Here is a 27,130-nt window from a genome sequence, read left to right as displayed (position 1 = left end):
CTTTCTGAAGCTCAGTTGTTTGTCACAAATCCTTGGGTGTATGTCGAAAAATTTGACTAAGGAAAAACTCAAAATTTATTGTGATAATCTTAAGAAATTTATACCAAATTCACCTTACCTGTCAGTAGTGGAACTAGCCTTTTGGAAACCCAAGAAGCTCTTTTCTAAGCTATCTCAACCTGAGCTCTTAATGGAGTCATTTATTTATGACTTTTGGTTACAAATGGTGGCAAAAGCCCCAACCATTGTACATGATATACCATGTCCAACATTCAAGCTCTGACATCCCCAGAAGACTTTTTAGAAGGTGAATAATCTTCCCACAATTGGTATGTAAAAAGAGGATATATAGAGGGCTATCATTGATTTCATATATAGGGAATTCACTGGTTCGCAGTTGACAAAATCCAGTGTTAAAATTTGATGCTGGGAGAGAATGGACTTCAGTAAATAGGACTGTGGTCGATAGTAGCCTTAGTTCTTCGTCAGTTTTCTAATTCTTAACATTAGGAAGTATACAGATCTCAGTACGTCTGGAATTAGAACACAATTTCTTCTGTTTATACCAGCATGAAAAAAGAACTGCTTTAGAATCGTCCATCTACATAGTTGCATCTGTGAAGGGGCTTTCCCTGTGTCTTACAGACAGGATATTAAGGGTACAATCATCTCAGAATGAAAAGAAGGAAGAGAAAGATAACTCCTTGCAGAGCTCGCTAGCTATTTTTAGTGGCCCGGCTGTGCTCTCGTTGGGGCCATACTTGGTTTAGGGGTGAGGGTACTTTTCACCGTGTCCTCATGCTTCCCAGAATCTGCTCTAGCTTGCTTTTCATTAACTTGAATCATTCTGCAACACTTGGTGATGTTGTATGTGACTAAAATTAATGACTATAGTTAATAATACTGTATTGAATACTGGAACTATGCTAAGAGAGTAGATTTCAGGGGCTCTTTTCACACACACAAAAAAGGTAACTATGAGAGGAGATGATATATTAATTATATTGACTGTAGTAATCATTTCACTGTGTATGTGTGTATCAACTCATCTTGTTGTACACCTGAAATATATACAATCTTTATTTTTAAAAAACATATTTTTAAACCTATTTAGGTGGAACCTTGACAGTGATCAGATACCACTTCTCTACGATCCTGACAGCCACTTAGACTATCTTGAGAAGAAAAGGGGTTGATGGATAGTTCCCTCCTCCATTTTCTCTGTTCATCTGAGAAAAACTTTTATGAGACATTTTCAGCTATCTAGACTTCACCCAATCTCTCAGGTCCCTTTTCTCCCAGCTTCAGAAAGTTAGAGAAGAACCAAGCAGAGAGAGTTTTATAACCCCTCCAGATCTCAGAGATGTTTATGCCAAAGGCAGCCAGCTATCAAAGACATGTTCCTGGTTCCTCAAATGCCATTCACATTTCACAAAAAGCCTAAGTGCATGGCATGTATATAAGACATGGTGTATATCCCTACCCACTCATGAATGATATTCCTAGCTGTGGTCTAAGCATTGACCTCCTTAAGCCGTGCATTTCTATGCTGAGGGTGTAAGGAAGGATTTCTAATCAATCACAGGACTGTTTATATATTACATTTCGTTGAAGAAAAGTGCATGTATCATAGGCTTACAGCTAAATGCATTTTTACAAACTGAGCACACCTGGTAACCATCTCCCAGATCAAGAAACAGAATATTTCAGTACCCCCAGAAGTCCCCTCATGCTCCCTTCTAGTCACTGGGGTGTTGGGAGGGGTGGTCCCAACACCCAAGGACAACATCAGTCCAGGCTGTCCACAGCAGAGATTAGTTTTCTTTGGTTTCATACTTTATATAAATAGAATCATGCAGTGTGTACTCTTCTGTGTCTGGTTTCTCTCATTCATTATTGTATTTGTGAGATTTGTTCATATGGTTGTATGTTGTTACGGATCATAGGATTTTCTCTTGATCATTATAACTTTTCATCAGTTAAATTACAGCTGATTAGAGATATCCGTAGGATTGTTGAATAGCCAATGTTTACTATCCCACAGGGTTAATAACCTCTTTTTTCTCTCCCCTGGTGTCCAATGTACGCAGAGAACTCTAAGGTAGAAGCTGGCTTGGCTGATTGTAAGAATAGGTTAATTCTTTTTGGCTGGGCGAGAGGCTCTCTGCTTTCTAGTAATGGACAAAGAAGCATTTTCTCTCCATACCTTAAATTTTCAGTCTCTTTTGTTTAGAATATGTTGCACATGAAGAATTAGAATCCCACTGGTTGAGCTATAATAATCGGGTAAGAGAACTGAGGAATGTCCCTGGTCACCCTGGAAGTTATGTGAAGCTTTCTGGGGCTTACTTTATGCTATTAGAGCAGAGCCCTTCTCTAAGGGACCCTTTCCCTTCTGCTCAGCTTTGCCAGTAACTCTGAAACTCTGGACAATTACCTCTCTTTTTTATGCCTCAGTCCCCTCAAGTTTAAGGAAAAGTATTTGGGCTATACGACCTCCATGCTACCTTAGAAACCAAATACACTGTAATTGTGTGATGACAAAGGTGTCCTACACTGAGGGCTTCCTTCCAGTTGTTGGATGACCTTTGTTAAATTGTGATAGGTAAGCTACAGTCCCCAAGATAAGAGTGAACAAAAGTGGGTCTGCGTATGGAGAGGCGGCTAGCTTAAGCAATGGAAGACCACATTTCTTAAAGAATGAAGCATTGTTTCAGATTCTATTATCTATGATGGCCAGCAACCAAGAGACACCACACTGAAATCCAAATATATAAAATAAATATACCTCTTATTTTACCTGTAAATTTGGTTCCAGTAGCAAAAGGAAAACCCACATTTCTCTGGAGACACAGGCTTCCGAAAAGATACCTTTGTTTCTGGTTCAGCTATGGACACCTGTGAAAATTTACCTGCGTTTTAGTGAATTTGAACCTGCTTGTCACTGGCAAAAATCACGGGTTTTCTTCCTTAAAAAAAATTTTTTTTAATCTATAAAACTTAATGATCCTTTGGCAAAGGCTATAATCATCAAAACCAAAATTTTTGGAACCCTTATGTGCCAGGTAATATCTTAGGCACTTTGTATGCCTTATCTTATTCAATCCTTACAATAAGGTGGTTATTACTATTATCCTTCTTTTATGGAGGAAGAAACTGAGGCTTAGAGAGATTAAGCAAAAAAAGAAGTGAGACTAGTATATTTGAATACAGTCATCTGGCTCTAGAACCCAAGGTTTTCCACCTACGTGTTCTATTAGGCCTCTCTAGGTGTTGTATGCAGAGTAGAGAGTACTCTGGATTTTCTTGCTCTTTTTAATTGAATTCAGATATTTCACTTAGTTACAGAATTAACCTAATCTTTTCTTTAGCACACAACCCTTCAAAGGGTCTGGAGGTGTTAAACATCAACATTGGGTTGTTTCTCCTACCTGGTGTCTGGACAAGCAGCTGGAAGTTGAGAATGAAATAGGGCAGCATGTTTTTCTCCCCAGGGGCAGAATCTCTAGTAAGAGGGAAACAAAGACTCATTAAATATGAGAACTGACCAAAAATCTGGCTCACAGCTAACTCAGCTAATTTGGGGATGTCAGGGTGGCTGCACAATTGGCCCTTCTATGCTACTGAACCCCCTTAAGGGATGCTCCCTGCTGGCCCTCTGGTTTGTGGTTATGTCTGCTGGGACATATTTTACATGTTGCATGAAGCCCTGGTAGAGACTCCTTTAGCTAAATATAACATCTAGAGAAAGTAACCTCCTGTCCACAGCTTAGAAACAGGCCCACTTTGTCTAGGACTCCAGGGAAAATTGTGCCTGTTTGGTGCTCCTGACATCTCCTTTCATGCAATGAAAGCTCAGTCTGTCTAACCCCTGTCGGAACCAAGGTCTGGGGAAATATTATTGCTGCCACCTTCATTTGTTTAATGTGGTGACTTCAAAAATGGGGGCCAAATACTGCCAACTCTGACTCCCAGCTCCATCTCGTCTCTGTGAAAGGCATGTTCTAAAGAATTCCACCAAGAATAGAAATCATTCTTCTCACTTTCTCAGTTTAAATTGAAATAAACTTGGGTGTGCTTTTTCCCACTGGGGAGAAGACAGTCCTGTCCTCTCCTCCTTTCACTTAGCTGGGATACCCTAAAAGTACCTCCAACCTGGCTTTTCAAGTCACTGTTTCTAGCCCTTAACAGCTGCTCACACTTAGGCTTGGAAACCAGTCAATTCAGACAGTCCTAAGACTCTGAATCGCATTCTTCTTTTTATGGTATTTCAGGTAACTGTACTCCTGTTTTACCTTTATTACCCTAAGGTTCTATGGCAGAAAGTCAGGTTAAATTGAGAAAGCTAGGTCAGATTCCCAACAGACCAGTAGTTCTCAACTTCTTCTTTGCAAGAGAGTCACTTGGGAAGTTCTTAAAAAAAAATCTCTGTGACCTTGAAGAGACAAAGATTTCTTAGGATATAGAAAGCATGAACTATAAAAGAAAAATAAAAGGTAAAATGGACTTCATTAATTCTTGGACTTTTGCTCTTGGAAAGACATTGTTAAGAAAATGAAAGATAAGCCACAGACTGGGAGAATATATTTGCAATACATAGAACTCAATAATAAGATGACAGAATACACACATTTTTTTAAATAGGCAAAAGGTTTTAATAGACACATCACTAAAGAAGATATATATAAATGGCCAATAAGCTCATGAAAAGATGCTCAGTATCGTTAATCATCAGGGAAATGCAAATTAAAACTATATGGAGATATGCAACATACTCACTAGAATGGTTACAATTAAAAAGACTGACAATACCAACTGTTCAGATGGATGGAATTCTCATATGTTGCTGGTGAAAATGTAAAATGGGACAACCGCTCTGGAAAATAGTTTCGCAGTTTCTTATGAAGTTAAATATGTACTTACCATATAACCCATCAGTTCCATGTCTAGATATTTATCCAAGAGAAATAAAAGTATATATCTACACAAAGACTTGTACCTGAATATTCATAATAGCTTTTGTTGTAGGCTGAATAATGGTCCCACCCCAAAGATGTCCCTGTCCTAATCCCTAGAACCTGTGAATGTTTACTTTATCCATAAGTCTTTACACATATGATGAATTTGAGGATCTTAGGATGGGGATTTTATGCTTCGTTACCTAAGTGGGCCCTAAATGCAGTTACTAGTGTCCTTGTAAAAGGGAGGTGGAGGGAGATTACAGACAAAAGAGAAGGCCAGCCATGTGAGAGAAGCAGAGGGAAGCAAAGTCACAGAGAGAAGATGCTGGGCCACTGGCTTTGAAGATGGAGCCAAGGAATGCAGCTCTAGATGCTAGGAAAGGCAAGGAAACAGATTCTCCCTGAGAGGCTTCTAATGGAACTCAGCCCTGCTGATATCTTGGTTTTGGCCCAGTGAACTTGCTTTTGGACTTCTGACCTCCAGAACTATAAGACAATAAATGTGTGTTGTTTCAAGCCACCAAATTTGCAAAAATTTGTTATGGCTACCATAGGAAACGAATGGTAGTTAGTTTTGGCTATTTATTTATAATAATCCATCAACAGATAGGTAAGCATATTGTGGAAAATCATATTGTGTTACATCCATATATGAGCACTACTCAGCAATAGAAAGAAATGAAATGCTGATGGATACAATAATGTAGATGAACTCACAAAACATTATACTGATAAAAAGAAGCCAGACACAATGAGTACATTCTGTATGATTCCATTTATATGAAATTTTATAAAAGATAACCCTAATCTATAGTGATAGAAAGTAAATTAGTGATTGCCTTGGGGCCAGAGTGGGGATGGAGGATGACTGCCAAGGGACACAAGGGAACTGGGGGTTATGGAAATGTCATACAGTGTTCATTACGGTGGTGGTTACATAAGTGTGTGCATTTGTCACAATGTATCATAGTACATACGCAAAATGTATACGTTTTATTGTATGTAAATTATGCCTCAATAAAGTTGATTTAAAAGATAATTTAAAAAATACCACGCCAAGGCCCCACCTCAGGGCAATTGAATCATGTTCTCTGGGATAGGGCCCAGCTGATCCTTTCATATAGTCAGGGTTGAGAATCACTGCTGTAGATACTCTGGTTTCCATCTTGGGGAAACCCGAGAGCACAGCGGTACATCTGAAGCCATAAGATCCCATCTGTCTGTCTGTGAGCCATGTTTTCCCCTGCTACAGACAGTGTTGAAGCATCTAGGTCAGTTTGTCAAGGCAACCCATTATCGTTTCCCTGCTTTATTCTTGGAGGGTGAAAGAGGGTGAATCTGGCATCAGGTAAATAGTTCACACTTCAAGAATTAAGAAATGCAAGAAGGGTGCTGAGGAAGAAACATAAGAGGTTCAATTAATAGTTTTCTGCAGGGCCCTGAGGTGTTAATGTCCTTTTCCCAGGAGATCAGTCACAAGAGAATTGACATGACCAGTCAGATTTCCTTTGGCACCAAGGAAATGGCTCTGGCAGTAAAAGAGGATAAACGCGATTTGAAACTAAAAGCAGTACTTTTTGCCTACCTACCCATTTATCCCCTTTGGATAGGATTTCCTATGGAGTCTTTGAGTCCAGCTGTTTGGCATATGTGAGGGGAGAGGATGATGATTCTGCAAGGAGGCGTGTTCTATGGTGGTGTTGTCGTAACTGAGAAAAGGAGAGGAAATGACTCACGATGATGGTAGAGTTGAATGTCCCTGGTAGGTACTGTAGATTGAATCAATGGAGAGAGAATGGATTTCCGGAGTCTGTGCTCTGCCCTCTTGAGAAAGGGTTTAACTTGGAGATATCTCTGGGAGAAAGAGTAGATGATTGATTTATCCCTTCATCTCTTCTCCAGTCTACCCTACGCCCCCTCCCCCATGGATCTCAGTATCTGATATTGAATGAATTTCCTCCATGTTATAACATGGTCACTAACAGTGTTGTGTGGTGCTTTATAGACAGCTGTTCCAGTTGCCTAATTTATCTTGTTGGTAGCAAAACTCTGTTCCAGTTAATTGAGCTTTATTCTCTCATATCTGTTGGAGAGATCCCCTTTGGAAAAAAGAATAGGATGTGAAGCTGAGCTTGTTTGTGTAGGGGATGGAAGCCTGCCAGCTACTTCAAAGGCATCTCTGCTGATAAGGGTCGTCAGGTTTGCCGCCAAATCCAACACTGAGGGGAGCTTTGCAGCTAGTGCTGTTTGTGGCGTTTTAGCTTTGGTTTCTGTGACACTAGGTCAGCAGCATCTGTATCCTGCCCCTTGGGGCTTCTCTCTGGGTGGTCCAGGCTTTTTTTGGACTTAGGAAGATTCAGCTAAGAGGGAATGTGTGTATCAAAGATGCCTGCTGTCTTTGGCTTAGGTTAGTTTATACGTTTGTCTCTTTGGTGTTTCAGTCCTCAGGTATCTATCTGCCTTTTCTGAAAGAGCACAAGGTGCTATATTCAGAACATTCAAAGGTGTAATGGTACTTTGATCTTTATAAATCAAGGGATGATTAAGAGTATCAGAAGAACAATTTTAAAATATGGAGTATGGAAAAGAGAGGTGCAGTGGACAGAAAACAAGTGTCCACATGCAACCTTGTACCTATTTGAGTACTACCCTAAACTAGAAAATCATGTAGTCAATAAGTATTTTAGTGAAAACTATATATACAAAATAAAACACCATTTTCAATTAAACTATATATACAGCATTATACTAGGTGCTAAAAAGCACTTAAAATCAAATTGAGGAGTAAGGTTTGCCCCCATTGAGCTTAGGGCTTTTCAGTCCACTTTTTAGTCCATTTAAATCTCCCAAAACTTTTGGTGGGAGGATGATAATAATAATACTAATAAGTAACAAGCTTTCCTCAAATGCTTACCGTAAAATATTATATTCTGTAACAGAAAATAACTGTATTTTCTCTAGTCTTTTCATGTATTTTGCAAGGTTTTTTTCCCTTAACTTTTTACATAAGTGTAAGGTAGTTAGAGAGAGTGCACATATTATAAAGTTCAATGTATTTTTACAAATGGAAACAAGTATGTAATTATCACCCAGATAAAGAAAAGAATGTTACCAGTATCCCACAAGTCCCCTCTTTTGCCCCCTTCCATTCGTTATCCCCTAAAAGCCACTATCCTGACTTCTAACAGTATAAGTATTTGCTGATTTTGAAAAAAAAAAAAATTATATAAATGGAATTACATAATATTCTTTCAACAATTTAAATATGGCATTTTTTTCTTCCCTGGTTTTCACTGTTTCTTATGAGAAGTCAGCTATGATTCTTATTGTTATTCCCCTGGATGTAATGTTTTGGGGACTTGGGGGGCTTCTTTTAATATTTTTTCTTTATCTTTGGTTTTCAGCAGTTTGACTATAATGAGTCTAAGTGTGATGTTCATTTTTTTTTAATTTGCTTGGATAAGTACAATATCTAAATAGTGAGGATCCATGGATAGTGGTTTTTCCTCATTTGGGAAAAATTATGGCAAATATTTTTTCTGTCCTGTTCTGTCTTCTTGCTTTGACTCCAATTGCACATTTGTTAGACTGCTTGATACAGTCCCATAGGTCACTGAGGCAAGCTCTTTTTTTTCCCCTGTGTGCTTCAGTTTAGATGATTTCTAAAATTGACCAATCCTCATTCGTTGTATCTAATCTGCTAGTAACAGCATCCAATTAATTTTTTATTTCAGATTTTATATTTTTTAGCTTTATGATTTCCATCTGGTTTTTTTTTACAGTTTCCATATAACTCCTGAAATTTCCCTTCTCTTCAGCCATTATTTTTATTTATTTATTTATTTTGCGGTACGCGGGCCTCTCACTGTTGTGGCCTCTCCCTTTGTGGAGCACAGGCTCCAGACGCGCAGGCCCAGCAGCCATGGCTCACGGGCCCAGTCGCTCCGCGGCATGTGGGATCTTCCCGGACCAGGGCACAAACCCATGTCCCCTGCATGGGCAGGCAGATTCCTAACCACTGCGCCACCAGGGAAGCCCCCAGCCATTATTTTTAAAACATATTTGACAACTATTTAAAAATTCGTGTCTGCTGATTTCAACATCTACATCATCCGTGGTTCTGTTTCTATTTATTGATTTTTCTCTTGACCACGGGTCACATTTCTTTATTTTTTCACATCTACTAACTTTTTATGACATATTAGACATTGTAGGTGTCATTACTGAGACTCTAGATGTGTTTATCATCCTTTGAAGAGTGTTAAGTTTTGTTCTAATAGGCAGTTAAAATACTGGTTGATCACCTTGAGCTTGTGGAAAATTGGTTTTATGCTTTGTTAAAATGGTCTATTTTGGTTTTGTCCTTAGTCCTGGAACATATTCTATACACATAAGGTATGACCGTTCTGGGGTTTCCATGGAAAGCCCAGGATGCTTATCAAGCCCTCTAACTTGGCAGGCTTTGAACTCCAAATTCCATCTCCCCTATAGTGGGCAGCAGCTAGGATGACCAGCAGTCCCAGTTTGCCTGGGGATGAGGAGGATGTTCCTGGGACATGAGACTTTCAGTTTTATTCATTCTACTGTTGATGACACTTGGATAAGTTTCCAGTTTGAGGCTGCTATAAACATTATATTAGAAGGTTATTCTTCCCACTGCATAGCTGAAAAAAATTAAAGCTCACATTAGTAAAATACTCTTTTGTAAGACCAAGAAGAGGTGACATTGGAATTTGAACTCCCAGGCTCTTTCTAGAGCATCACCCTGCCACCTGTGTTTCAGGGTTCATAGATGGTATCCTTAAAACATAGTTACTGCCAAATCAGATTGTTGAACAAGGTCACAGTCTGAGCTTTAAGGATAATGAATTCAAAACCTGCTTTTCTCTCTCCCTGCTTCCCTCTTCCTCTCCCGTTGTCTCCCTCTCCCTTTTCTCTACCCCTCCTTCTCCCCTTCTCTTTTTTTCCTCTCTCCTCCCCCTGGCTCTCTATTCTTTTGAATAACCTTGTAAAATTTTATAGCACATGTGCATTGTAGAAATTAGAAAATATAAGAAGCAAAAATATGATAATAAAAAACCAGATTATATTACATATGCTATTTTATAATCTGTTATTTTAGTCAAGATTTCTACTTTTCCATTTCAGTAAACTTTCATCTAATCTGATACCCAGGCCATGTAAACTTTTCCCTAATTGTCCTAAAAATGTCCTTGACAACTGGTTTTTCCAATCTAGTATCTAATATACACTGGTTTTATGTCCCTTAAGTCTCCTTTAATCTAGCACTGTTCCTTTTCCATGACACTGATTTGTTGCATAGATGAGGCCAGTTGTCCTACAGATTTTCCCTCCTTCTAGATTTGTCTACTAGGTTCCTTGTTTTGTTGTTTAACTTCTTCCTGTATTCTGTCTTTTCTGTAAATTAGAAGGTGGTTCTAAAGGCCAAATGTATTCACGTTATATATTTTCGACTAGAAGACAGAATAGGAGACACTGGATTCTTCATGTTGCATCACATCAGGAAATAAACCCACCAATAATGATGCCAATATTGACCCTCCAGATTAGGGTGGTGACAGTCTGAACCCTTTATTTTACAGTTACATTTTTTTCTCACATGATAAAAAAGCGTATTGTATTGTATTATGTATGGTGCTATCATACAAATTTGGGTGCCAATTCAGTTGTCCATCTGATATTTTTAACATCAATTGATAATTCTAGACAAGTTACTTTTTACCATCTCTGTACTTCTTATACTTGACTATAAGGTACCTCTCTGAGAAAAGAAGATTACTAATACAACTCATCAGGCACCGTGAAAAGAGACAGTAGTTTGTAAAAACATATTACTCCCAGGAGAAACTACAATAATGGTGTGAAAGCTGACTAGGTATCAATTGTTTATTATAAGAGTCACAGCAGGGCTTCCCTGGTGGTGCAGTGGTTGAGAGTCTGCCTGCCGATGCAGGGGACATGGGTTCGTGCCCCGGTCCAGGAAGATCCCACATGCCGCGGAGCGGCTGGGCCCATGAGCCATGGCCGCTGGGCCTGCGCGTCTGGAGCATGTGCTCCGCAACGGGAGAGGCCGCAGCAGTGAGAGGCCTGCGTACTGCAAAAAAACAAAAAGATTCACAGCAATAATAAAAATAATAATTGTAACTAATACTAAATGAGTGCTAACCATGCTAGGGACTATGCTATGTACTTTACATGTATTATTTAATCATCACAACAACGCTTTAAGATGGGTACTGGCTTTATCATCTCCATTTATAGATAAGGACATGGACAGAGGGGTTCAGCAGTTGACTGAAGGTTGTACATCTGGTTGGTAGCAGAATTGGGACTTGTAGCTAGATGGCCCCCTTCCCCTGCATCATCTCTTCACATCACTGTGCTCTGCTCCCTCACATGTAGAAAGGTGGTAGTCATCATATTGGGAAGCTAAAGGGCCAGTGCTTATGCAAGGAATTAATGACTTGTGCACTCTGCAGTAATACATTTAGGTGCTCTGCCAGGCCATGACTTCCCTTGTGCTGTTCTGATTCAGCTTCTTGCCCACCTTGTCTAGAGAGAGTAGACAGCTTTGATTTCTGCCTCCCTTCTTGCAGGACTGGCTTCTTTGGATTCTCCTATTTGTCTTTGTCAGGAGTTTTCCTTTGAATTTCTCCCTGCTTGCCTGAGCATGATTTTTAATTAAAATGTGAAAAAAAATTAAATTCTCCTTCTTTTGAGCTAACATCTTCAGTTTTTCCATTCTCTTCTTCTTTCCTTAAGGTACTGGACTTTGTCTATCTTATGGTTTTTCTACCTGATCCTGCCCAGCTCTTAGCCTTTTTGTTTTTTTGTCTTTCCTTCTTTGACTCTGTGCCCCACAAATCATTTGGTTCTCTGTCCAGCTTTTCCTAGTATTTACCCAACATGAAATTTTCAGTTAGCAGCTAATTTTTATTGTCTGCACTAATTCTTGTCTTTGAGAGTCCATAGGAACTTCCTCATGTCTCAAGAGCTCTCGGAATCATCCTCTTGTTGAGCTAAGTAGTTATTGTTAAGGCCCAGGGACAAGACTGAGAAGCAAAATTTTCTGTCATTATTTTCTGTTTCCTTTGATTTGGAAGCAAACAAAAAACCCTTTAGCTTACTTTCTTTTTTCCAGTTGTAAAAGTAATACATATTCTTCCAAGACATTGTGAGGAAAACAAAACAAAAAAAAAACCCAAACAAACAAAAAAAAGAAAATAATGATTACTTAGAATTAGTATTAACATTTTGGTGTATTTCCTTCCAATCTTTTTTTCTTTGCACATTTTTCTTTAGAAAATTAAGATTATATTATATATTAAGTTTTGTGCAATTTATTTCATTTACCATTTTAAGTGAACATTTTCCCCATGTCATTGTATCCTCTTTAAAAACATTGTTTTTAATTATTAGACAGCATTCTATATGCTAGTTATCCTACAGTTCATTCCTACATTCTTTATGGTTCTTTGGCTGTGCTGTCTTGACTGTCTGCTGGAACATGTTCTGGTACGACCAGAAACAATCCAGAATCTCATTGGTATCTTCTTGGAAGTCACTTGTTTGTAGGAACGTTGGATGACCTGTGCTTTCATTTGGAAGTACCCTACTTCCACTTGATATAAGGCAAGGAGAGAGGGTTTCCCCTCTTCTTCCTCTTCTGTCTTCCTCATTGTCTCCAAGTTCAGCTGGGAGTCTAGACCTCAGACCTATGGCTGACCTGGGCCCTGGCTGGCTCAGTGGAGTTCTTTTCACTACAGTAGGTTTCAGTTTTCTCATCTTTACACTGGAGAATATTACTCATACTCTCACTTTTCCTTCCCAGAATGTCACAGGAATCAGTAAAACCTGGGAAGAAAGTGCCCTGCAATTATCAAAATGCCAAGAGATAAAAAATGTTGATGAGGATATGGAGAACAGGAACCCCTCCCTATACACTGTTGGTGAGAATGTGAATTGGTATACAGGCATTATGGAAAAAAGCATGGCACGTCCTCAAAAAATTAAACTACCTTATGATCCAGCAATTCCACTCCTGAAGGAATTGAAATCAAATCCAAAGGAATTAAAATCAGCACCTGAAAAGGTATCTGCACTCCCATGTTCATGGCAGCATTATTCACAATAGCCAAGATATGAAACAACCTACATGTCCTTTGACAGATGAATGGAAAAAGAAAGTGTGATGTATATATATATACACAATAGGATATTATTCAACCATACAAAGAAGGAAATCCTGCCATTTGTGACAACATGGATAAATGGGAGGGCATTATGCTAAGTGAAATAAGCCAGGCAGATAAAGGCAAATACAGTATGGTATCACTTATATATGGAATCTTTTTAAAAAAAAAGCCAATTTCATGGAAACAGAGAGTAGAACGGTGGTCACCAGGGCCCGAGAGAGAAATAGGGTGATGTAGGTTAAAGCGCACAAATTTTCAGTTATAAGAACAAGTTCTGAGGATCTAATGTACAGCATACAGTTAATAATATAGCATGTGTACTTGAAAGTTGCTGAGAGTAGATCTTAAGCATTCTCACCACATACACACAAAGAGTTAACTGTGTGAGGTGATAGATGTGCTAATTATCTTGATCTTGGTAATCATTCTACAATGTATATATCAAATCATCACATTGTATACTTTAAATATATAGTTACGTTTGTTAATTATTCCTCAATAAAGCTAAGAAAGAAAGAAAGTGCTCTGCAGAGCTTTGGTTATGTTCATGTAGAAGAGTGTGGCCCTCGTGCCTTCTCCCTGCTAGGGTGGTCCTTGCCTCTCTAAGCTAATCTTTTTTAGCATTGTGTTATCATATAGGTAGCAAGGAAACACAGAAGGCAAACTGGGAGATCCCGTCTGTAGCTTTAATCGTCTCTTCTCCAAAGCCAAGATAATCCAATCCTTCTGCCCACATAAGCATCGCATCCTTTCCTGCCCTGCCTCTTCCCATGACCTTGTTTTCCTTTTGATATTCATTTTGAGGGTGGAGAGTAGAAAAAACTTCTCTTTTTGCAGCTCTGTGAGTCAGTGCCTTTCTGGGTCCTTGAGTTCTCAGGCAGGAAAACTGCAGAGCCCACCTGATTCTTCTTTCAGAGACACTTTAAAAAGAGAGAGAGAGAGCCCTGTTTTATTGAAATCCAGGAGCACAAGTACCACTACCAGTTCATTCAGTTCAGTTTAATAAATATTATTTGATTGTCTTTAATTGCTTGGTATTCAACTTGGCACTATAAAAGGGCTGCAGAACAAGCTTAAAACATGGTTCAAGTTCTCAGATGTCTTACGTTTCAGTTGGTTAGACAGGCCATAGACTCCAGAAGCAGGTTACAACTTAAGACACCAATTTAATGAGTGGTACAGATAATTAGTTGTCTATAGGAGTTTGGAAAAGGCACAGATTCATGAGAGGTGAGCCAGGTAAGCGTCATATGGGGGAAAGAATTGGGCTGATGTTCTTTTAATTATATGCTGCCAGGATTCTTAATTATCCATCCATGTCTTATCTTCTGGAACTATCTTTTGAATATTTCCATATTACCTGGTGCCAACTTCCTCTCCTGCCTCTTTGTCCCCATTAGAGATGCCACCCATGAGACCAGTCTGACAGCAGCAGAGACTTTCTGTTGGCCAGCAATAGGGGAAAGATGTGGGATGAGGTTGGAGCCTGAGTGTGGAGGGCTTTGAATGCCACCTCAAGGAGTTCAAGCTACTGGTCAGAAAGAGCCATTGACCATTTTAGGTAGGGCAGTGAAATATCGAAAACCATGGTCTCCAGTGGCATTGGTGGCAATGTTCAGTGTGGTTTAGGGTGGAAGAAACTATTTGGGAGCCCACTACAATAATCCAGCGGGTAATAGAACCCAGTTCTTGGATAATGGCAATGGAAACTGAAAGAATGGGATTTATTAAGAGGCATAGCAAAGAAGTTGTAGGTAGTACCGAGTGACCTGATACGATGTGGAAGGAGGTAAATGCTAGAGAGGATCAAAATTCATTTGGTCATTCAACAAACGTTTACAGTGTGCTTCCCACATTCCAGGCACTGTGGTAGGCACTGTAGTACAGCAGGTAACAAAAACAGAAAAAGTCCTCGCCTGCATGGAGCTTATATTCTAGTCTGAGAAACAGGCAGTGTACAAATAAACCAGTAAATATATATTAGATGATGACAAAATAAAGTAGGGTAAAGAGGATGGGGGTCCTGGGGACATTGCTGTTTTATATAGGGTGGTCAGGGAAAGCTTCATTGATAAATTGGCATTTGAACTGATTCTTGGAAGAAATGAGGGATCTCACTATTTAGCTCTCTGAGTAAAGTATTCCAGGCAGAGGAAACAGCATGTCTAAGGCCATGAGATGGGAGTGTGCTTATCTGATTAGAGAAACAGCAAACGGTCTCACGCACAGTAGACAAGAGAAAGAGTGGTAGGTGATGTGGCTGGGGATGGGGGGCAGGCTGCCTCAGGCAGGGCCTTGGAGGCCAGTGGAGAGCCACACTGGGATTTGGAACAGAGGAATGATACAGTCTGACTCTTGTTGAAATAGGATTGTTCTGGCTGCTGGGTTAAGAGAAGACTGAACGAGGAGCAAGGCAGGAGCAGAACAGGGAGACCAGTTAAGGAGGCTCCTATAAATAATTCAGGCAGGAGATGATGGTGGTAGAGATGATGGTGGAACAGAGTGGTAGATGTGGAGATCGTGAGATGTGGTCAGAGTCTGAGATGTATTTTGAAGATGGAGCATTTGCTGCTGAATTGAATGTGGTATGTGGGGAAAAGAGGAGTCAAAGATGACTCCAAGCATTTTGGCCTGATCAATTGGAAGTTAGAGTTGCCATTTATTGGGGAAAGTATGTGGAAGAGCCACTGGTTGTAGTCCAGCCCTTTAATTATTAGTGAAGAATCTGAGAGTCAGGAAGAAGTGACTTGCCTTAGGTCACCCAGTGAGGTAGTAGCAGAGGTGGGACCAAACTACCAGGTCAATACCACACTTTCTGAGTTCAGTTTTAGACCTGGCAAAGTGAGAAAGTTCAGTGAGGGTTAAGGCTGGAAGGGAAATTTGGAAATTAACCACATAAAACTGACAGTTGAAGGCATGAGAGTGAGAATTCGGAGGAAGGGGCAGTTGAGGCCTAGAGAGAGGATTTTGAGGAGCCAGCAAAGAGGAGAGAAGAGCAAATTAAAATGGGCAGAAGGAAAATGAGAATAACATGGTTCCGAGAACCTAAGTAAGAAGAAGAGGAAGCAATGGTGGGTACTTTAAAGGGATCGGGAAGAATGGGATCTGAGCAGATGCATTCGATTTGGGTTTCGGAATCTTGGGAAACTATGGCGTCCTCAACAAAGTCTCCACTCAGATTTTACGCACTTTTCTTATCCTTTCAGCTAATAGTGAGAAGGAGTACAGTAGCATAAGCCTGAGACAGGGGATTTTTTAAAAAGTCCTTCCAACTCTAGCGTTACGTTCTTGTGAGTCTTACAGAAGAGTTTGACCTTCCCAGACTTCTGTGTGCCCTGCGGTAAACTGAAGGAGAAAGCATTCCTTCTTGCCCACTTGCTCCTGGAGGTGTTGTAAAGATAACGGCGGAAAATGATATGAAACTGCTTTGGAAGAGAAATGGTACATAAATCAAGATTTCTTTTCTAGCTGATGTTAACAAGTTTTTAATTTGAAAGCAATCTTGATAGAGGTATAAAAAAACTTTACATTAGGGATACATCCCTTTATATTAGGGATACACTGACTGATAAAACTGATATTCCTCTTTGAAACAACATAAAATATTTCAGTTATCATTTGGATTTAAATCTTGCTTGATTCCTAGGTCCATTAGACTCATATCAAATCCTGCCTGGGCTTTTAAATGTGATTTAATTTCAGTGACCCTTGCCCCCAAGGCCACACAGGTCTTTCAAGCATTCATAGGTTAGCATGAGTCCAACACAGGGTGAGGTTTTCCGTGCTGAGTTCTGAGCAGTCGGTCTGTTTTAGAGCTGCAGGCTGAAGCCCCAGTGGAGTTTAATTTTGTCCTTCCAGTCCCCTTCACATAACAGTGTATGAAGAGCAGGAATGGAAATTAATTGTACCTGCTGGCATCATTAAAGTTTTCAGTGCATATCCTCTCCTGGGCCAGAAAGATTAAAAAGGGTGCTGTAATCAGAGCAGATGATTTCTGACATCTGATGATTTCTGAGGGATGGGCTTCCTCCCCAGGTTCGATGTAAGGATGTGATGCTTGTGTGTTGCCTCTGGCCTGATACCACATAGCTTGGGGCTATGCAGAGTCTCTGCCTCAGCCTCCCACCAGCCCTGGAGGAAAGCCAGGCTCCTGCTCTCTCTGGATCATAGGCCTCTTAGGTAGAAAACTAGTCCTTCTCACTGAAGACTGGCCTATTCCAGCTGTCCATTCTTGACTGCAGGATGCGGTCAGGTGTCTTGGGTAGGTCAGGCCTGAGAGCCAGTCACATCTTGTTCAGGTGCAACCTGAATGAAGTAAGGAATTGTGCTGCTCCCTGGTGACTCAGTTCGTTTCAACAAGTGTTTATTACATGCTTTCCCCAAGCGCCACGCTAGGCCCAGACACTTTTGCCTGCGTGCGTGCTGCAGTATTTTCTTGGTTTGGAGGAGAGAGGCCTCTGTTGTAGTTTACGAATCAAAGAAGACCCTGATCTGGGAGTGAGGGTCTTTTCCCAGCTTTCACACTGACTCACAGTGTGACCTCACTTTTTAATCTTTCTAAGACTTGGTTTTCTAATCTGCTAAAATAAGGGTTTGGAGTCATCTTTCTAAGATTTCTTCCTGAAATTCTGTAATGAAGTGTGGGAATTTTTAGGAAAGTGGTAAACCGTTAGAGAGTTCTAAGTGAAGACAATATGTTTGCACAACAAACAGTGTTTGAGTTCTGAGTCTATGTGGCCCTTTGCTAGGGATTGGGAAGATGGCATGGCGAGGTTCCTGACCTAAGAGCAGAGTCTAGTGGGAGAAACAGATCCACAAGTGAACCATGATAGTACAGTATAATAATGGGTTCCTCATGGAGGAAAGCATGAGCTGAGGTTTGCCTTACCAAGTTGTGTGAGTCTTAGTGGGGGAGAGAGAGGAGGGTGTGGTGGTGAATAGGGATTCCTGGGAGATGAGACAAGCAAATAGTGTCATGGAATTAATAGGTGCTATGGGTGAGGATGGCTGAGCACAGAACCCTTGTAGGAGATGGCAAGTGATGAGGCGGAAGAATCAGGCCGGCCTTGCATGCCTCACTAAAGAGCTTAGAGTCTGAAGCCAGCAAAGGGGAAGGCTCATAATGTTATTGTGGTTTTTGCTTTTTTTTTAACTTTTCATTTGGAAAATAACTTCAGACTTAGAGAAAAGTTGCAAAAGCAGTACAAAAATTCCTGTATACCCTTCACCAAAATGTTAAAATCTCTTATAACTACAGTACAATGATCAAAATCAGGAAATTAACACTGATCCAATACTATTGCCTAATGTACTGGTCTGGATCAAATTTTACCAGTTGCCCCACTCATGTCCAGTTTCTGGTTCAGCGGCCAGGTCAGGATCACACATTGTGCTAAGTTTTACTGTCTCCCTAGTCCCCTCTAACCACTGACATTTCCTCTGTCTTCCTTTGTCTTTCATGACTGACACTTTTGAAGAGTGCTGGCCAGTTATTTTGTTGAATGTCCCTCAGTTTTGGTTTGTCTGCTATTTCCTCATGATTAGATCTGATTAAGCGGGTTTTGGCACGAACACCACAGAAGTGATACTGCGTATTTTATCAGGAGCCGCTTCCCGTTGATTTTTTCCATTACTAGTGGTGATCATTCTGATTGCTTGGTTAAGGTAGGTTTCTGCCAGATTGTTTTACTGTAAGTTACTTTCTTTCCCTTTGCACTTCAAATAACTTGTGAAAAGAATCTTTGAGACAATGTAAATATCCTATTTCTCCTCATCTTTGCCCACTACTTATTAGCATCTATAAATGCTTCTTAACTGAAAGAATCCCAGTAATGGGTTTTACCAAGGGAGTACCATGGACAGATTTGCCTTTTAGAAAGATTACGCTGAAATGTTTGGATGTGAGAGAGTTTAGAAAAGCAAGAACAGTTATAATAAAACTGTCTTGATAGTTGATGTAAGAGATGATGGGGTCCTGAATTAAGGCAGTGGGAGGAGTCATGGAGAAGATGGGGAAGAGACATTCCAGCTGTATTTGGAATCAGAGTGTGCAGGGCTTACATTTTGGGCTATAGATTTAAATGCTGGAAAAATTTTGAAATAGGAAAAAAACAATCACATTTTCTCTAGATTATCTCTATATAACCACTGGGTTATTCTTGTAAGAACTAGAGTAGCTAACTTTATTAAATATATTGTACATCTCATTAAATGAAGTTTCACAAGGTGTTGCTTCTCCTCTTGGACAGCTCTTAGACCAAATACCTTTTGTTCAACCCAGAGCCGTTTCTAATCTCCAGTGCAGATGTGCTCACCGTTTGGTTATAGAATATGGTAAACTGAGATATTGTTCTCCATATCCCAGCGGCTGCTTCCACTGGCCCTTTTCCCAAATTTCTGCCACTTGTTAGCTTAGCTGGTATCCTCTCTTTGCCTTAACATAAAAGCCAGGGCTATAGGCCATAGTCATGATTTGACAGTATCAGGGAAGCATTTCTTATCAGTTTTTCCAGAAAAATAGAGAAAATATGCAAGTCAGCAAAAAGAGGTGGGGGAAGGGCAGAGGCTCAGTTCTTACCTTAAGCTGCTTGGAGAAGATGTTTGTTTACTAGAGGGTAGTGAACTTTTTTAGCACAGCTTTGCAAGGGTGCTGAAAATCATTTTAGTTTTTCATGCCTGGGAGGTTAATTGGGTTTGTAGAATTACATGGGAATTTGGGGATTGGACTAAGCATTTAGGGTTATTCCTGATCCCAGGCCAATTGCTTACTTGATCTAGGCAAGAGGAGATAGAATTGAGCTCAAGCTTCTTTTTCCTCCAAAAGCTGTGGAGGATACACCCCTCTTGTAATCTAGAGTCCTGCTTGCTAGGTTTCTGAAAATCCTCTCATGGGTTGTGAAACAATAGCCCTTTGACTATATTTCTGTCCATGGTGATGTGAGCTGATTAAACTGGCAAGCAGATAATGGAAGGGAATTGGTTATATGTCCCCAGCGAGAGGTCATGACGAAATGGATCTGTGGTTGACGAGAAGAATTTCAACACATATCCAAATCAGTTCCTCAGATAGGTTGTCTGAGATCCCCAGGCCTGCCTCCTGCCTTCCTTGAATTTGACTCCTGGCGCACAAGACTCAGGCTTCAGAGGCTCAGCTGGGCATCCACAAATCAACTCAGGAAAGTGGTGCTGAGCAGTGAGGTTCTTTTGGGGAGATACCACAGCATAGGAAAAGAACATCAGACTAGGAATCAGGTAACCTGGGCAGGGACCCAGGGCTCCAGATGGGTTCCTTGTTTATTTTTCTTACTAGTTTAATTCCCTACCACAATTTTGAGATTCACTTCTGGCTGTGGTCTAGAGAAGCAGCTAAGAAAGGCACATTTGAATTAAAATCTGGTTTGTAGGTAAGGCAATTGAAGTTTTCAAATTTTGCAAAATTATGGATGAGTGGAGTGGAGACTAGGAGAGAAAGAGCAGGCAACGAGCTGCTCTTTTCTAGTTCTGCATTCTAGAAACAGTGCTGATGTGTAAATCCTATCCTTTATTTTAATCCTATCATCTCTATTTTTCCTTTGTTTTTTGTTTGGCTTTCCTTCTCTCTTCCTTTCTTCCTTCCTTTCTTTCTTCCTTCCTCCCTCCCTCCCTCCCTCCCTCCCTCTCTCTCTCTTTCTCTCTTTCTTTCTTTCTTTTTTCTTTCATTTCTTTCTTTTTTTTCTCTCCTGATTGCCTGTGTACTTGCCTAAGAAATATTTCTCAACCTTACTAGAATATTTAGGGTTAATTAAAAATTATAAGAGTATGTCACAAACCTAGTGCACTCTTTAAGCCTAGTGTTTACACAAAAGGTTGTCATGCTCTGGCTTGGAGACCCTGACCCCATCTCCTCGACTTGCTGGTTTCAACTCTACATATTTTGCTTCAAAACCCTAATGCCACAAAGAATGCGGAACTGACGAGTCCTCCCCATCTACGAGCTAGGACATCTTGATTAAATTAGTGTCAAGGGGGGTGGAGAGAAAGGCACAGTGACACAAAGGGTGTTTTGAGGAGCCCTGTAGAGCCTGTGGAGAATGAATGTTCTCGTTAAATATGGCCATGACCTGCAGCTCCACGCATACCAGAGACACAGCTCAATTGTCCCCAGGAGTTGGGGGGTGGGGATGATCGGGGGAGAGGACAGCCTGGCATGGAAAGACAGAAATACGGGAAGGCCCGTTGTTGCTTTCTTTCTGCTATAACTTCAGCAATTGATTCTTTGATCACAATCCTGGTTTTTGGAATGGATCAAAAAGTGGTTTCCTTTCCCCTGGGTGTTTGAACCTTCCCTCTGCTCCTCTCTTCTCCTCTGGGTACTAAGGGAACTCCTGAAAGCACCCATTGTCTTAAGCCTCTTTCACTCCCTTCCTTGGGGCTCCCCAAGAAGATTGCTGCCTGAACTCTGTAGAGCAGTGCCCCCAAGACAGTGCTCGCCCTTGTCATTTACCCCCATCCTCATCCTATTCATCCTGAAGTCCCAAGACCAAAGCAAAGAACAGATGAACTGTTCAGGGCTTGCATAGAGCCACTGCATTGGTGGGAATGCAGCAATCGGTCACCCCTTGGCTCGATTCTGTCTGCACGATGGCCAGGGTGCTTTACGAGATATGCGTTTGCCATTTGCCCTTTGAACTGCCAGCCATCCAAATACAGTGAATGGATTTAAAGCTCATTAAGTTTTGGATCCCCTCCTTATAACCATAATATCCTAGCAGCTAATTTTTTTTTTTTTTTTTTTTTTTTACCGGTACACGGGCTTCTCACTGTTGTGGCCTCTCGTGTTGCGGAGCACAGGCTCCGGATGCGCAGGCTCAGTGGCCATGGCTTATGGGCCCAGCCGCTCCGCGGCCTGTGGGATCTTCCCGGACCGGGGCAGGAACCCGTGTCCCCTGCATCGACAGGTGGACTCTCAACCACTGCGCCACCAGGGAAGCCCATAGCAGCTAATTTTTATGGTTAACATATATAATTCTCTTTTTAACAGATAGGATCATAATCTTTTATACATATACCTGAGCATTTAAAAACTGATGCATTAAGGATATTCTTTTGTACTATCCCTCTCTTTCTTGCTATGAAAGCTTACAGCCCTTCATCCTCTCATGTTCACTTAATAAATAATTATTGGGTGCTTACTATATGCAAGGCATTGTACAAGATGAGGAAAATACAAATCTGACAAAATAGCATTGAACAGGAATTTGTGGGTTCAAATTCTAACTCTGCCATTTCATAGCTCTTCCCATGGACAAAACCACTGCAAGATTTAGTATCTATAAGATGGAGATAATAACATACCTCATAGAGTTATTACAAAGATTAAATAAGGTTATGCCTGTAAATGGTTAACTCACACTAAGCACTAGGTAAATGTAAGCTACAATTAACTCTTTTTATTAATTACTAATTGCAAGAAATAGTCCAGATCCCTCAGAAGCTTATGCTATAGTTGAAAGGGAAGAAGACATTTGCATAAATAGCTTTAATCAAGGCATTGTAGATATCATGTGTCCAATAAATGGCACTGATAATAATTGCTAGAGAATATGGGACAGGCAGTAAAGGAGGAGTCATATTCAGCTTGGTTGTTGAAGGAAGGCCTGTGAACCAATGTGTATCAGCAAAAACTTCTTTCCTACATTTGTGATAGATATCACCAATCAATCATGGAACTCTTCTGTTTTTCAGTTTTTAAATTTGAAATATAGGTATAGAAAAGTATGTAAAATATATGGGTATAGTAACTGAGTAATAATAAAGCAAACACCAAAGTAACTAACCACACAGGTCAATACATAATCTTATCAGCACCTCAAAAGTCCCTGCTATATTCCCCAGTCACAGCTCTCTCTATTCCTCCCCACTATCCTAACTTTGTGATAATTATTTTCTTGCTTTTCTTAAATTATAGCCTCTAGGTATTCACCTTTAAACAGCATAATTTAATTTTGCCTGTTTCTGAACTTTACATAAGTGGAATTATACTGTATGCATCCCTTTGTGTCTTGCTACTTTTGCTTGCCACAGTTTGTGAGAGTCATCCATTCTGTTGCATATAACTGTACCTTGTTTATTTTCATTGCTGTAGGGTTCCATTTATGAATTCACCACAAGTTACTTATCCATTTTGTTATCAATGGGCATTTAGGTTGTTTTCAGTTGGGACTAATGCAAACTATGCTATGGTGAACATTCTTGTATGTGCATACTGGTGTACATATGCTCAGATTTCTAGGGTGTATACCAAGTAGTGGAATTGCTGGTTTAAAAAATAGGCATATCTTCTTTTTTATATAATGCTAAACTATTTCCCAAAGTAGTTATTAGTAACTTTCACCCCCGCCAGCAATGTATGAGAGTTTCATTCTTCTACATCCTTGCCAATGTTTAGTATGGTCAGATTTTTAACTTTAGCTGTAGTTTTACTTTTAATTTTAGCTATTGTCATATTGGTTTTAATTTACAACAATCTGATAACTAATGAGTTTGAGGGCCTTTTCTTATTTTTATTGACCATTTAAATATATTCTTTTACGAAGTGCCTATCTGGAATATTAATCCTTTTATTGGTTATATAGCTAGACATATATTCTCCTACACTAGGTCTTGTCTTTTCCTTTTCATATTTTCTACTGGTTAGTAAAAGGTCTTCATGTTAATGTAGTTACATTCGTTTTTCTTTATGATTAGTGCTTTTTCTGCCATATTTAAGAAAGCCTTTCCTGCCCTAAGGTCCTGAAGATATTCCATTGTATTATCTTCTTATAGTTTTGTCTTTCACATTATAGTCTTTAAGCCATCTCCACGAAATCAATTTTTATATATAATGTGAGGTAGGACACAACTTAATTTTTTGAAAAGTAGACATGCAATTTCCATATCACCATTGATTGAAAATTATATCCCTGCCCACACACACACTCAGTTTTCTTTTAAGAATATATATTGAAGATTTATCCTGTGCCAGCTACAGTAAATGCTTTACATACAGTAAGTAGACAGGTGAAATTTGAAAATGAAAATGATTTCATAATTAGAGATGGAAAAGTGAGGAGTTCATGAGTGTGGAGGGGGAGTTAGAGTGGAAGGACATTCCGTATGGAAAGAACAGATTTCAGGACAAAAGAGAGCGCAGGAATGTGTGAGGACTCTTCAGAGGGTGGTGAGTAAAATAGTTTGGCTAAACCAGAGTATTTATGAGGAGAGCACTTGGGAACCAAGGAAGATTTATTCATAGGAAAATGATATAATAGAGCTGCTATTTCAGAAAGACTGGGCCTCTAATCCAGGGGCAGGGTAATAAGGGCCCACAATGTGGTAGCAGTGGCAGGAGGAATGGAAAGGAGACAGATGTTACATATATCGTAAAGGAAAAATCAGCAGCATATGGCCACTTATTGGAGAATTAGAAGTCAATGATTACTTTTTTCTGTTTTTATTCTCGTGTCACTTAAGAAAGGCCAGTGTGCTGTTAAGGAATTCAGGAATTCCTTTTCATAGTTGGTGGAGCTATTTTCACATATGTCCCAGGAACTAGATGGCCAAACCTCTTCAAGCCCCAAATGGCCCCGTATGAGACTTTTATATGTGCTCATTTTCAGAACTTCATGGGGAGTTCCTCCATTTGGTGGACTTCGGGTTACCAGAGAATGCCTGAGATTTAAATCTGGATTCTCAATCACTACAGCTAATTTCAAATATGCCCTTTATATGAGGTGGATTCATCCCTCTCCTATCCTTTGATAGATCGTGGTTTTTGAAAAGCCTCTAAGGAAGTAATGAAGAACCATATTTAAAACCTCAAGCTTGCTTCTCTCTTGTTTTACCAGAGTATTTTGGTTACCATATCCTAGGAAATGAACAACTTTAAAACATAAATGTGGTAAGCCTTCACTTTCACCAGTATCCATTCTTTCTTTCATACAAAGCATACTTATTAGGTATCCAACATTGCACTGGACCTGGTGAGGGCTACACATAAAGATAATGTCTGTCTTCAAAGTTTAAACTTTGAGTTTTGCTACTAGAAATGGCAGTTTAGGTAACTCAGACTAGCCCTTCTGCTTCTTTGAAGCTGCTTTTGCCTAAGAGGTATCTGTTATTCTAGAAGAGAAGCCAAGCAGAGCTTTTAATAGCCTTATAGGGCTAACAGGACAAAAATTGGAATTCAGGCTGAGGAAGGGGAGCCCTGGTAAACTTCCTCAGGCTTTGGAACCCCACAGGGATATAATTTAGTAGAACAGTGAACCAGAAACAGACTTTAGCAGGCTCACAGGGACTGAAACCTAGCTGCAAATTATCTTAATCTCTAATTGGATTAAGTTGATCTAAGATATCTAGTGGGTATAAGCAAATTTAAATCCTCTCTAGTGGACAATGCTGTCATCCTAGGCCTAATATCTCTCATTGTTTTGTATATGCAATGCTACTAAGAAAAACAATAGACCTACAGGAGGTCATATAATGGTTATCAGACAAACTTTAAATTAACTATGTTTATGAAAACAAATAATAACAAAAAACTGGAAAGTTATAAAAAAAGAATCAAACAACTCAAAATAGATTGAAGGTATAAATGTAAGAGCTAAAACTTTTAGAAGAAAACGTAGGCATAAATCTTTGTGACCTGGGATTAGGTAATGGTTTTTTAGATATGACACCAAACATAAGCACCAAAAGGAAAAAGTACATAAATTTAAGTTCATCAAAATTATAAACTTTTGTGTTTCAAAGGACACTATCAAAAAAATGAAAAGACAACCTATAGAATGGGAGAAAATATTTTCAAATCATGTGTCTGATAAGGATCTAGTATCCAGAATATATAAAGAACTCTTACAACTCAACAATAAAGAGAGAAACAACCCAATCTTTAAAAAGGCAAAAAGCTTGCATAGACATTTCTCCAAAGAAGGTATACAAATGGCCAAGAAGCACATGAAAAGATGATCAACATTGTTAGTCATTAGGGAACTGTAAGTCAAAACCACAATGAAATCCCACTTCACACCCACCAGGATGGCTATAATTCAAAAATAAAAATAAGAAAAGAATAAGTGTTGGCAACGATGTGGAGAAATTGGAACCCTCATACATTGCTGGTGGGATTGTAAAATGGTGCAGATGCTATGAAAAACAGATTGGCAATTCCTCAAAAACTTAAGCCAAACTTATGCAAAAACTTAAGCATAGAGTTACCCTATGACCAAGCAATTCCACTCCTAGATGTATACTCAAGATATCTGAAAACATGCCCACACAGAAACTTGTACATGAATGTTCATAACAGAATTATTCATAATAAGCAGTTGATGAACATTTGGAAACAATCCAAATGTTCATCAGCTAATTAACAGGTAAACAAAATGTGGCGTATCCATACAATGGAATAGTACTCAGCCATAAAAAGGAAGAAAGTACTGATATGTGCTACAACATAGATGAACCTTAAAAACACATATTACATGATTCTATTTATAGGAAATATCCAGAATGGGCAAATCCATAGAGACAGAAAGTAGCTTAATGGTTGCCAGGAGTTGGAGGAAGGGCTCAGGTGAGAGCCTTCTCTTTTTGGTGATGAAATGTTCCGGAATTAAATAGTGGTGACTGTTGCACAACCTTGTGAATATACTAAAACCACTGAATCATACACTTTAAAATGGTGAATTTGGGCTTCCCTGGTGGCACAGTGGTTGAGAGTCCGCCTGCTGATGCAGGGGATGTGGGTTCGTGCCCCGGTCCGGGAGGATCCCACATGCCACGGAGCGGCTGGGCCCGTGAGCCATGACTGCTGAGCCTGTGCGTCCGGAGCCTGTGCTACGCAGAGGGAGAGGCCACAGCAATGAGAGGCCCGCGTACCGCAAAAAAATAAAATTAAATTAAAAAAAAAGGTGAATTTATGGTATGTGAGTTTTA

General features: G+C 39.8%; 1 protein-coding gene across 5 annotated transcripts in view; it reads left to right on the top strand.

Moving 5' to 3' along the window:
- Positions 1 to 27,130, top strand: part of SRGAP2 (SLIT-ROBO Rho GTPase activating protein 2) — a 238,017-nt gene that overhangs the window by 122,068 nt on the left and 88,819 nt on the right. The gene's annotated exons all lie outside the window — the stretch shown is intronic.

This window comes from Delphinus delphis, chromosome 1, assembly GCF_949987515.2.
Source record: "Delphinus delphis chromosome 1, mDelDel1.2, whole genome shotgun sequence".
NCBI classification, from domain to species: Eukaryota; Metazoa; Chordata; class Mammalia; order Artiodactyla; family Delphinidae; genus Delphinus; species Delphinus delphis.
The sequence above is the reverse complement of the archived record's forward strand: the minus strand, read 5'-3'. Positions and strand labels throughout refer to the sequence as shown.